We start from the raw sequence: 13,136 nt of genomic DNA, 5'->3' as shown, positions 1-13,136 counted from the left end.
CTTGGGGGAAATGGATGCCACCCTGGACAATATAGATGGTAATTTGTTGGTTCCTGTACTGCATAATTACTACATGTTAAAGGGCCAAGGTGGGCAAGTGAGGAAGTATCCAGTTGTGCAAACCTTGGAACCAAAAATGTTGCAAGGCTGGTGAAATGAAGTTGAACAAAGCATAACCTTTCTACAATGTCTAGTTGGGATTTTGGAGTCCCTAAGGGAAGGGTGGGTGAAGGATTATATGAGAGATGAAGGCTTGCTCAAGGAAAATGAAGAGGAGGTCAATAACCTGAACCTGAAACTCTCTGCACATGGTGAGGAATGACTGGAGAATGATGATCAGGACATAAAACAAATTGTGACAAGTTCTAATCATGATGCCTGCAACTTAAAATGCCCAGTGGTGGAAAAGGCTCTAGTAGTCGAAACGATACAGATGGAGGAAGAGGACTAGCGCCAGGTTGTGAAGTTTTCTCTATTTTTTTCTCCCTTTTCTATCATTAATAAGATGTATTTTGTCACCATTTTGCCTAAGGTGACAATATAGTATAGATTGGAATATGTATCCAATTTTGGATTATGGTGACCAATGGTACCTGATATGGATAGAATTTGTAATTACCAGCACTTAGGATGGTTTGGTTGAAGAATAATAAGGGATATGTTTTTATAGGCTTAGTTGCATCCACCCTTTTGTGATACATGGTGGAATTTTGTCTAGTTTGGGATTGAGTTGGGATATAATAGTCACTATTACTCATGGAAAACAAATGTAAAAGGCTTTATTGATATCAATATAATGGATGTTGCCCCTTAGCAACTATTTAATTACTAAAACAAAAACTATATTCTATGCTCTTTCCTTATCACTATTCTAATTGTATTAATGATAATTAATCAATCTTCATCCATTATTCAATCATATCAAACAAAACTAAATATTCTAACATTTTATTTATAACAAGATTGTATTTTTTATTTAATATTACTTAATTGAATCTAACAATGACTCTAAAAATTCATCCAACAGGGAGTAGATTTTTGTAATGTCCCCATTTTTCTAGCCTCTTATGAAGTTTTAGCCTTTTGGCTAAGTGGAAAAATAAGGAGAAATTAATTAAGTAATTTCTTATAAAGTCATGAAATAAATTAAAAAAATTAAAAGGGGTAACTTTATATTTAATTAATTAATTAATTAGTGACTTAAAATAAAATAATTAATTATAAAGTCACTAAAACGAAATAAAATTATTTTAGAATCCTCTAGAAGTTTATGAGACGTATGGAGAAAAAAAGATGAATAGAGGTTGAGCCTCATTGTATGATGATTGGAGATTTGGATTATGGATTTGATGAATCGACTGGTGCTTTGCATTAGTTGAATCTCTGAGGACGCAAACCTTCAGTAGATTGATAGAAGGGCTGGACAAAACCCTAGTTTTTCATCTTGGGAGTGGATTCGTGACGAAATCTACATCTGCGCCTAATTTGTGAAGTCTTCTTTCGAAGATAAATTTGCAGATGAGAGTGGAAGATATTCAGTCTTCCATATTATGCCTAATGTGATTTGTTTCATAATCATGGTAGCGGGTGTGAAGGTGTCTTCAACTTATCATAGTGATCATAATATGGGATACCCCTAGTGCAACGAAATTTTGTAAAGAGAAGGGCGATTGTTAGGTCTCGAAGGCAACTAAGAGGGGGGGGGGGGGGGGGGGGTGAATTAGTTGTCTATTAATTTCAAACCAAAACTAACTTAACCAAACTTAGTGCATAATACCGGCAAACCAAACTTTAATGTCGGTAGATAGTTTAGTAGTTAATAATAGTACCGGTAAAGTTTAATGCATGAAACAAAAAGACAAATAACATACACAACACATAACACAATTATTTGTAGGTGGAAATCCTGTAAGGGGAAAAACCACGGTGGGAAACCTTACCCACAATCAGATGATACTACTGCAAATAGTATGTGTGTACAAATGGGGTGTGCACATGCAGAAAGGCCAACTGCCTAGAGCTCACTGCTCAATCACAAAATGGGAGTCACACTGACTACAATTGGATGGTTAAATCCAATGATAATGTACTACTCAAAATAGCATCTTCATATGTTGGATTCAGTACCCGTTAAGCTCTGATTTGCCTTCTCCAAAAGCCTCCTTGAATCTTAAATGATGTTTGCGTGTATATCTCTACTTATATTCACATATACCTTATTACAATCCTTTTTTCACACTCCTCTACTACTCCTTAATCTCATAAATGAGATCTTACATATATACCAAAACCTAAGACCAAATGCGTAGGTCGGCTTACAAAGATATTACAATTAAATCAATTACAAATGAATCAATATGTGATTCATGATGTTGGCTCAATGCATTTACAACAATAAAAAATCATCTTCATAACGTGTTGTGCTGATCTAGAATAGATAATGCTTGTTGGTCCATAACCTAGACCTATTTGTCGGTAACAACAAATATGCAAACCCGATTAGATCAATGACCAAATCACCAAAACCAAGTGTCCAAACAATGTCTTCGACATAACCAAGTAATCTCTAGATGATAACAGATCATCCTCAGTGCCGGTGAACAATATAACCTGCCAGTGAACCAGATACCGGTGACTGTGCATAAGTCACTGAACATGTCGGTGAACATAACCAAAAATCTCCAAGTGTTGACAAGTGTTGACATCAATGACAAAACCAATGCAACACATTCATAATACCAACAATCTCCCCCTTTGGCATTGATGGCAACACAAGATGGAAAAACCATCTAAGTGCCAAAGCAGAAATGTCAAAAACCAAAAACCAACAATCTCCCAAAGAGATCATCAAAATACAGATATAGAGAGTAACAATCTCTCCCCCAATGAATAATCTCTCTCCAAAAGATAATGTGTTTTTCCATAGATATCTCTCCCCCTTTGACATCAAATGCCAAAGCAATACAAAACCAAATACAATCAGTTCATAGAACTTGTTACAAATACCAATGATTATAACCACATTTATTCAATCTACTCCCCTTGAGAAGTAGCTCTCCTTCATCAAAGCCGAAAAAAAGATTTCTCTGTTAATTCTATCGGTTTGATGCCATGCTCCAACTGTCTAAGTTTCTATCGGTGAGGGTAGAACTCCAAGCTGCTCTCTTAGATATTCAAAAGTTTCCTTAGGCAAAGGTTTAGTAAAGATATCTGCAATCTGCTCTTTAGTATTCACATAAACCAATTTCACTTCTTTTGCTTCAACATTCTCTTTCTGAAAATTGAATTTGATAGAAACATGTTTAGTTTTTGAGTGAAATACCGGATTCTTTGATATATCAATTGCTGTCATATTATCACAGTAAATGATTATAGGTTCCTTGCATTTTACCTTTATGTCCTTCAACATTTTCTTAATCCATAATACATGTGTACAATTAGTTGTTGCTACAACATATTCTAATTCTACTGTTGATAGTGATGTACAACTTTGTTTCTTGCTCAACCATGAAATTAGTCTGCTACCAAGAAAAAATGTTCCGTCGATGGTGCTTTTTCTGTCATCTACATCTCCTACCCAGTTTGCATCTGTGTATGCACATAAATCAAAATTTTCATCTTTATGATACCATAAACCAAGATTTGTTGTGCCTTGTAGATACCGAAAAATCCTTTTTACTGTTGATTCATGATTTTCCTTAGGACTACTCTGAAATCTTGAAACAATACATACTGCATTCATAATATCAGGTCTTGTTTGTGTCAAATACAGTAAACCTCCTATCATAGACTTGTATCTTGTTTGATTAACAGGTGTTGATTCATCCTTCAAAGATAGTTTATCAGTTGTAGTCATAGGTGTGCTTACCAGTTTAGAGTTTTCCATGCCAAATTTCTTAAGTAACTCCTTCAAGTACTTTGATTCATTTATGAATATACCTTTATCAGTTTGTGAAATCTGCAATCCTAAAAAGAATTTTATCTCTCCAATTATAGACATTTCAAATTCTTCTTGCATCTTATTAGAAAAGTCTTTATACAATCCATCTTCTCCAAAAATTATATCATCAACAAAAACTTCAATAACCAAGATGTCATCATTAGTCACTTTGTAATATAAGTTGTTGTCAGCATTACCTTTAGTGTAACCAAGCTTCATTTAAGATATTTGTCCAATCTAGCATACCAAGCTCTAGGAGCTTGCTTCAATCCATATAAGGCTTTCCTTAACTTGCAAACCATATCTTTGTCATTTGTCAAAGAAAATCCACCAGGTTGTTTAATGTAAACTTCCTCTTCAAGATCTCCATTCAAAAATGCACATTTAACATCCATTTGATATACTTTATAGTTATTCTGTGTTGTAAAAGCTAAGAATAATCTGACTGCCTCAAATCTAGCTACCGGTGCAAAGGTTTCATTATAATCAATTCCTTCTTTCTGTGAATATCCCTTACACACTAATCTTGCTTTGTTTTTGATTACCTTACCATCTTCATTAAGTTTATTTTTGAATACCCATTTAGTTCCAATTATATTTTTGTTTTTAGGTTGGGGGTTGGGGAACCAATGTCCATCTGTTATTCTTTTCAATTTGTTCCAATTCATCTTCCGTAGCCTTAATCTAATGTTTGTCTTCACATGCCTCACTAATAGTTGTTGGTTCAATTTGAGAAATAAGACATACCTCTTCATTTGCCAGTCTTCCTCTAGTCATAACTCCTTGATATTTATTCCCAATTATCTGACTTTCAGAGTGATTCAATCTTACATACCTGGGTGTGTTCACTTGTTGTTGTTCTTCAGTCACTGTGGAATTCTCAGATGATGCCAGTGTGATTGGATCAACATTTTGTACCGGTGTACTCATAGTAGGTTCATTTGAGATTATCTCAATTGCCAGTTCAGAGTCTAAAGAACTTCTAAACTGTTCATCAATCTTCACATTTGCACTTTCAATGATTTTCTGCAATCTCTTACTAAAACATCTATATGCCTTGCTCTTAATTGAATAACAAAGAAATATTCCTTCATCACTTCTAGGATCAAATTTGCCAATATAATCATCTCTCCTAATATAACATTTACTTCCAAATATTCTAAAATATTTAAGAGTAGGAGTATTACCAAACCATAGTTCATGAGGGGTCTTACCGGTTTCACCTTTGATGTGAACTCTGTTGAATGTATAAACAGTTGTATTGACTGCTTCTCTCCAATATACATGAGGTAGATTTTCTTCTGATATCATGCTTCTAGCTGCATCCAAAATAGTTATGTTCTTCCTTTCCACAACTCCGTTTTGGTGGGGTGTCTGAGGTGCTGATAATTGCCTTCTAATTCCATTCACTTCATAGAATGTATTAAATTCCTTAGATGTGAATTCACCTCCTTGATCTGATCTCAAACATTTGATTTTCTTACCGGTTTCATTCTCTACCATCACCTTGAATAGTTTGAATTTCCCAAATGCTTCTGATTTCTCCCTGAGAAAAGTAACCCAACACATTCTAGAATAATCATCAATGATTAGTGTATATGGTGAAAAGTGGAAACAACAATATTGAAAGACTAAATGAATTCAACCACAAAACCCTAGTCTAACAACAACAAAGATCCACCATAAAATATGAAGATTACCTAAGACAATGCAAATCAAATGAAATCACAAAGATTTTCATACCTGATCCGAAAGCATTCCAGTTTTGCAATTTTGACAGTGGTATCACCTTCATTCAATGTCTCCAATTTATCCCAAATAGCTTTAGCAGTAGATCTATCTGATAATCCCATGATTTGTTGATCTGACAATGCGCTCAAAAGTTCTTCTCTTGCTTTACAATCATTTTCTTCATCTTTAGCCAAGGTTGGTGGAATAGGTTGACCTTGAGTAGGAACAACATAGCCATTCTTTGTAACATCCCATATGTCCTTTCCAATGCAATTCAGATGTGTCTCAATTCTGATCTTCCATATACCATAGTTGGTTTGATCAAGCTTCAGACTATCCTTCCTGAAATAGTTAGTAGACATAGGATCTCCTCAAGTTGTTAAACTTCTACAAAAAGAGGACTAATCTCTGATACCAATTGTTAGGTCTTGGAGGCAACTGAGAGGGGAGGGTGAATCAGTTGTCTATTAATTTCAAACCAAAACTAACTTAACCAAACTTATTGCATAATATCGATAAACCAAACTTTAATGTCGGTAAATAGTTTAGCAGTTAATAACAGTACCGGTAAAGTTTAATGCATGAAACAAAAAGACAAATAACATACACAACACATAACACAATTATTTGTACGTGGAAACCCTATAAGGGGAAAAATCACGGTGGGAAACCTTACCCACAATCAAATGATACTACTGCAGATAGTATGTGTGTACAAATGGGGTGTGCACATGCAAAAAGGCCAACTGCCTAGAGCTCACTGCTCAATCACAAAATGGGAGTCACGCTGACTACAATTGGATGGTTAAATCCAATGATAATGTACTGCTCAAAATAGCATCTTCATATGTTGGATTCAGTACCGGTTAAGCTCTGATTTGCCTTCTCCAAAAGCCTCCTTGAATCTTGAATGATGTCTGCGTGTATAGCTCTGCTTATATTTGCATATACCTTATTAGAATCCCTTTTCACACTCCTCTACTACTCCTTAATCTCATAAATGAGATCTAACATATATACCAAAACCTAAGACCAAATGTGTAGGTCGGCTTACAAAGATATTATAATTAAATCAATTACAAATGAATCAATATGTGATGCATGATGTCGGCTCAATGCATTTACAACAATAACAAATCATCTTCATAATGTGTCGTGCTGATCTAGAATAGATAATGCTTGCCGGTCCATAACCTAGACCTATTTGCCTGTAACAACAAATATGCAAACCCGATTAGATCAATGACCAAATCACCAAAACCAAGTGTCCAAACAATGTCTTCGACATAACCAAGTAATCTCTAGATGATAACAGATCATCCTCAGTGCCGGCGAACAATATAACCTGCGGGTGAACCAGATACCGGTGATTATGCATAAGTCATTGAACATGTCGGTGAACATAACCAAAGATATCCAAGTGTTCTCAAGTGTTAACATCAATGACAAAACCAATGCAACACATCCATAATACCAACAACGATATTATTGAAGGACAACTTGAAGATAAAATTGTAAGTTTGATGGTCGATTTGTAGGTCTACAATAAAATCATGCCCTCCCTTCCAAATCCATGATTTAGTTCACAACACATCATTGGAGCTACGAATCACAACAAGGAGGACAACTCTTGGATTAAGGACATAAGGCGATTCCCTTAAGGAAAATTGGGAAAAGAAATAAGAAGATTAAGAGATCAGATCAGATCTGAGAACCAATCGAACCAGGTACCTATTACCCACGATTTTGCCCCTAGCCACCTCACTTTGCATCGAACTTAGCAATTGGGAATAGCGCTTTGCTTGAGGAAGACAACAATCATTTTCAGGAGTTGAGAGATGAGTTAGAGCTATAAATCAATCAGAATCAGACCTTATAACAACAACAGGGGCAATGTGAAGAGAAGATCGAATATGCTCAAGGGAGGCTTCAAAAATTATAAAATTGATTGTTCCTCCATCCTTACATCAAGACGCTCCAACCAAGTGCATTTTGGCATTGTTTCCAATGAGCTTTGTTAATGTATATGTTTGAAGTCATGGTTGCCCTTGTACTTGGAAAATTTTGGGTATTAGTTTACAAAATGTCTCATCATTGGTGAAGGTCATTGTATGAGTTTCTTTAATCGCTATATATGACAATAAAGGAGGAATAAGACTGCATTTTTAATTTCATATTAGTTTGAGGTTTCATGCAAATTGTTTGTTATAATGTTAGCCACCTGTATGTGCATGACTATATGTCTAGTTGGGTGAAGAACACTATAAATCTATTGTATATGCATTCCTGGCTATCATACTTTCATTTAGAGTCATTTGTAGTTGTTCATTTATGAAAAATATGTGATGGTTCACTTCTATACCAATCTGAAAGTTCATGAGACAACAAACAACATAACACTCAAACCTCTTAAACCGCATAACACACAGTTTGGACAACAAATATTTCTTGTTCTCAGTCATTATAGGATAGGGGATATTACAATTTTGAAAAGCCAAATACTCTAAACCGTAGAGTAGATAAGCTTGATGATGATGGCTTTAAGATTTAGTGTTATAGTTCAATTTAATGTTCAATTAGGTTCAAAATTAGTGTTTAATTTTTGTTAAGGTTTTATAAATGTAAGAGTACAATTTATGTTTTGGTTTAGAGTTAGGCTTCAATTGGATTTAGTATTAGGGTTCAATTTTGTTTGGTGTTAGGGTTAAGGTTTATTTTGGCTTAAATTTATGATGGATTATATTCTAATAGTTTAAAAATATGCAATGAGGACATATTAATTAGGAATGAGATCCCTTGATAAGACACTAATTAGGGTTGTCATTTAATTAAAAAATCATTATAATAGGGTTAGCAATTCAAGGTTTAATTTGGTTGAGTGTTAAAGTTAAGGTTCAATTTGGTTTAATGTGTAATTTGGTTTAGGGTTAAGATTAGGGTTCAATATGGTTTAATGTTTAATTTGGTTTTCAAGGTCAATTATTTCTATATCTTCAATACGAATTCGCCACGACCTAAAGATTTGGGTTTAATTTGATTTAGGGTTTGAACTTAATTTGGTATAGATTAAGTTTGAATTTGATTTCAAATAGAATTTGGCTTAGGGTTCCTTTTGGTTTAATGATAGGGTTCAATTTGCTTTAGTGTTAGGGTTATGGTTCAATTTGGTATAGGATTAAGGTTTAAATTGGTTTTGGTTTAAGGTTCAATTTGATTTGATTAGGATTAGGGGTAGGGTTGGGACTAAATTTTATTTATTGTTTAGTTAGGTTTAGGGTTCAATTTGGTTTAGTGTTAGGTTTATGGTATATTTTGGTTCATAGTTAGGGATAAAGTTAATTAGGTTTAATATTTATTTAAGATTAGGTTTAGAGTGTAATTGAGAGTTAGGGTGGTGCAGGAGCACCCAAGACAAGATTGGCCACCATGAGGCCATAGTGAAGATTTATGAGATATTAATTCTATGAGGTTAAAATGACCATTTGATATTTTAAACATGGATAGTAATTCCATTTGGAGTCATCAAACTCATGTAATGAGTCATTTTGTAATAAGTTGTCAAAATTGCCATGTTGGGCAAATAATGTCAAAATGAGTAATGTAATGGGGTTCAATGAGTAGAATAGGTTTTTAATGAGAATTTTAAGTTTCATAAGGTCTTATGTGACCATATTAATGTAATAAAACTGATTAGAAAGTTTCAAGATGCAAAAAAGTTTAAAACTTGTCAATTGACAACTAAAAGTGTCAATTTGACAATAAATTAAAGTTGTAAACACCCAAAAGTGGTTGTATGGGTGGTTAAGAGCTGGTTTTTAGTTTCCATGAAGGGAAGAGGTTTAAATATGTTTGTAATGATCCAAAATGAAGAGGTAGAGGGTCATATTTTCTTGGCATTGTCAGAGTTTGGAGTTTGGCAATAAAAATACAAGGTTTTCCTTGCAATTTTGGTCTAAAATCTATACTTTATTGGTCTGAAACTCTTCTTCTTTGTTTCAATTTTTATTAGAAATGGATTTGGAAATGTAGAGGAGTGTTTTTACTATTATTTTATACTATTATTGAAGGTTTTACATTCAAATCTGATATACTTTCATTGGCTGTCCTAAAGACTGCTGTAGGTGACCATTTTATTGTTGTTTTGAGAGTCACAATGCAAATGTGACCTGTTCCACTTTATGTGGTTGTTGTTACTTGTGGAATGGGTCATGAATGATGTATATTATTATCTAATAACAGGTTTGAGTGCAGGGAATAACATGGAGATGAAGTGTTGATACCACAGGGTAAGAGATTGAGTGACAAAAAGCATGAAAATAGAGGCATGAGTATAGCAGCAGAAGATCTACCTTAAGGAGGTAGTATTTTTATGTGAAAAAGTTTTAGGGGATGGTAAATTCATGGTAAATACCAATTTTAAAGATCTGGAAGTGAGTTTTGGGGTTTGAACAAGGAGGTTCTAGTTTTCTAGGCCTAAAAAGGGGGGGTTTAGTGTCTAACCTATCAAATGATTGTGTATTGCCTTGAAACATAGAAAATATATGGTTTTGGAACATTTTTCAAGACTTTTTTTTGGTTTTGAGTTGTGGTCATACCATTTGTTGGTACTTGCTTTTGAAAAGAGGGCTAATTGGGCCTAGTTGGTGTGTAGCAGGCTGCTGGTTTGAGTATTTTGTCCAAAATACCCATAGTTTATTTTCACATATGTTGTGTAACTTCCAAAAGGGTATCCATATATGTAATTTATTTTTCAAGTGTTTTGGGATTATTTTGAGTAAAGGTTAGATTACCTGCTGAACAGGGCTACTAGGGAATTGGCCTATTTAGGGACCCGGGTAAGGGTTTGTGAGAAAACCAGTTGATAGGGTAAGTGAAGCCTATTGGGTAAAGTTGAATAGGGTATGTTGAGACCCTAGGAAGTTTCGGAACAAGTTGGTGAGGTTGATAGTTCTATTTGGGCATCTTGGTGAAGCCTAGTGAAGGAAGGTGAAACAAGAAGAGTTGAGTTTTCAAGAAGAAAGAATGATGAGTTGCAATGTGATTGTGGGAGGGTCCATGATGCTCTGCATCATAGGGTTACAATTAAATTTTTTTTAAGGTTAGGGCTCAATTTGGTTTAGTGTTAGAGTTATGTATTGATTTAGTTTAGGATTTGTGTTCAATTTAGTTTAGGGTAATATTTCAAGGGACCTATTGGTCTATTTTTCTTTCTTTTTTTATAGATTATAGTATGATTTGAAACATTAATTCAAAAAACTATCACCTAATTAAATTTGAAAGAATTTAATAATAATTACATGATAGTTTATAAATTAATATATCTAAAATTTTAATGATATGTTTTTTTTATTGATAGACTATATTATGTATATGCAAAGATCATGAAACTTCACCATCCTTCATCACATGCCAAGCCTTAGTATTGAAGTATTTTAATTGTTCATGGAAAGATATAGATATGTTTGCCCACTTTCTTTGCTAATCATATTAGTTCACTTTCAAGAACTCATAAAAGATTATATCTAATAGGAAGAAAGAAATGGTTTATAGGTTTTATCAAAATAATTATTTTCTTACTATGTAAATATTTATAGATATGAAAAAATAATTTTAATATAATTTTTGAGTTATGTGGTTCTTTGGATTATGTCACCTTCTGTCATGTCCCTTGGGAATGGAATAAGGTGGCAGACTGCTTAGCTCGATGGGCCTCAGAGTAGATTGGTCAATGGGAGGTGGAGGATTGGAATCAATTGCCCTTGGATAAGACCAGGACCCTTGAGGATTTACTCAAGGAAGATATGTGTAGACATATGGGTAGGTGGGGTGAGACTTGATTTTGGTGTGTGTGGGTGTTGGCTCTATTTGGTTTCCTAGTCTATTTGCTTTGTAATGGTTTCTCTTGATTAATTAATTTTTACCCCTTTGGTTTTAAAAATAATAATTAAATTATAGAAACATCATGGAATTGAGAATTGGATGTAAAAGAAAGTAATAGATACTTAAAAAAAACAATTTTGTTACTATGTTTATTTATAAATATGAAAAAATACTTTTGACATAATCTTAATTTATTTATGAAAATTCGGAAAGTTTTTTCTACTTTGAAAATAAAAAATCTTTGCTTTTAAAGAATAAAATCTGATAATAATAAAAGTTTTTTTTTTTTTTGGAAAGAGAAAAAAATATTGTATTTAAAAATTATATAATCTAATAATAATAACAATAACAATAATAAAGAAAATTAGAATTTTTTTTTTCTACTTTGAAAACAAAAACGTTTGGATTTAAAATTTATAAAATTAGATTTAATAATAAAAGAAATGCTTTTGTTTGTTAAGGAAACAAAAATACTTCGTATTTAGAATTAAATGTTTTTTTCTTTTAAGACAAAAAACTTTGCATTTAAAAATTATAAAATCTAATAATAATAAAGGAAATTAAATGCTTTTTTAGTTGACAAATTTGTTGATGGTCAAATGCATGTCAAATTAAATGACTTTTGTTTTTATTGGCAGAGGTTTTTACATTTGTCTGCGAGTGTAATATGCCTCTTGGCGTAATGATAAATAACACAATCGCATATGAAATTGGGCTCATTCTTCAATCAGCGTAACTCATTCCTCACTATGGGTACTCAAATCTATTTTTAACAATTCATAAGAGATCATGAATCTCTATTTTTAAAATAGCTAAGAGGATAGGCCAACAAACAAGAGATTGTTAGATCTCTCTTGCACTTTAGGCTCTACTAAGACTACAAGGTAGCCCTATCGATGCACATTGGATTCTATATGGAAAGCAATAAGTTTATAACAATTTAAAACATACAAAATGTTCATGTGTACAAGGCAACGACTTTACATTGCTATACACCCCTTGTAATCTTAATGCTTAAGCATAAACATGATAAAATAAAATAAAAGGTAAAGTACACATCGAATCATTTTTATTCTTTGTAAACAAGTGGATTGGGAGGTTTCCTATAGATTAATTGATTCTTATTCTAGAGAATATAAACTCACTAAGAATTCCCACCAATTTGAATTGACAACATTGTTTCTAAGGGTTCAAAATACATTTTATTGTCTTATAGTTACTGTTATTGCCTTACAATAAGGTGAACCTATAAATATCATATGACTATTAAATTTTTATTAATAATCGCTTTTCAAATATTACAAGCCTTGCTTGGTTTTCAAAATTAAAAAAAATTCTTTGAAAGTGTACTTATAAGAATAGTAAGTACTATTGCAAATGGACACCCTCAAAGGTTACTTCTCTTCCAAAATTAACAAATAAGAAAAAATGAGACAATAATGCAATCAAACCTTCATTCTTATTAAATAAGCAGAAATAAGTATCATGACATAATGAATGAAAAATATTAAAACAATGGTATTTCCTCAAATAGATGTGGTATACAAATATAGTATTTTTTCCTTCACTTTCCAACCATTTGTAA

Source organism: Cryptomeria japonica, chromosome 10 (assembly GCF_030272615.1).
Source record: "Cryptomeria japonica chromosome 10, Sugi_1.0, whole genome shotgun sequence".
Taxonomy (NCBI): domain Eukaryota; kingdom Viridiplantae; phylum Streptophyta; class Pinopsida; order Cupressales; family Cupressaceae; genus Cryptomeria; species Cryptomeria japonica.
The sequence above is the reverse complement of the archived record's forward strand: the minus strand, read 5'-3'. Positions refer to the sequence as shown.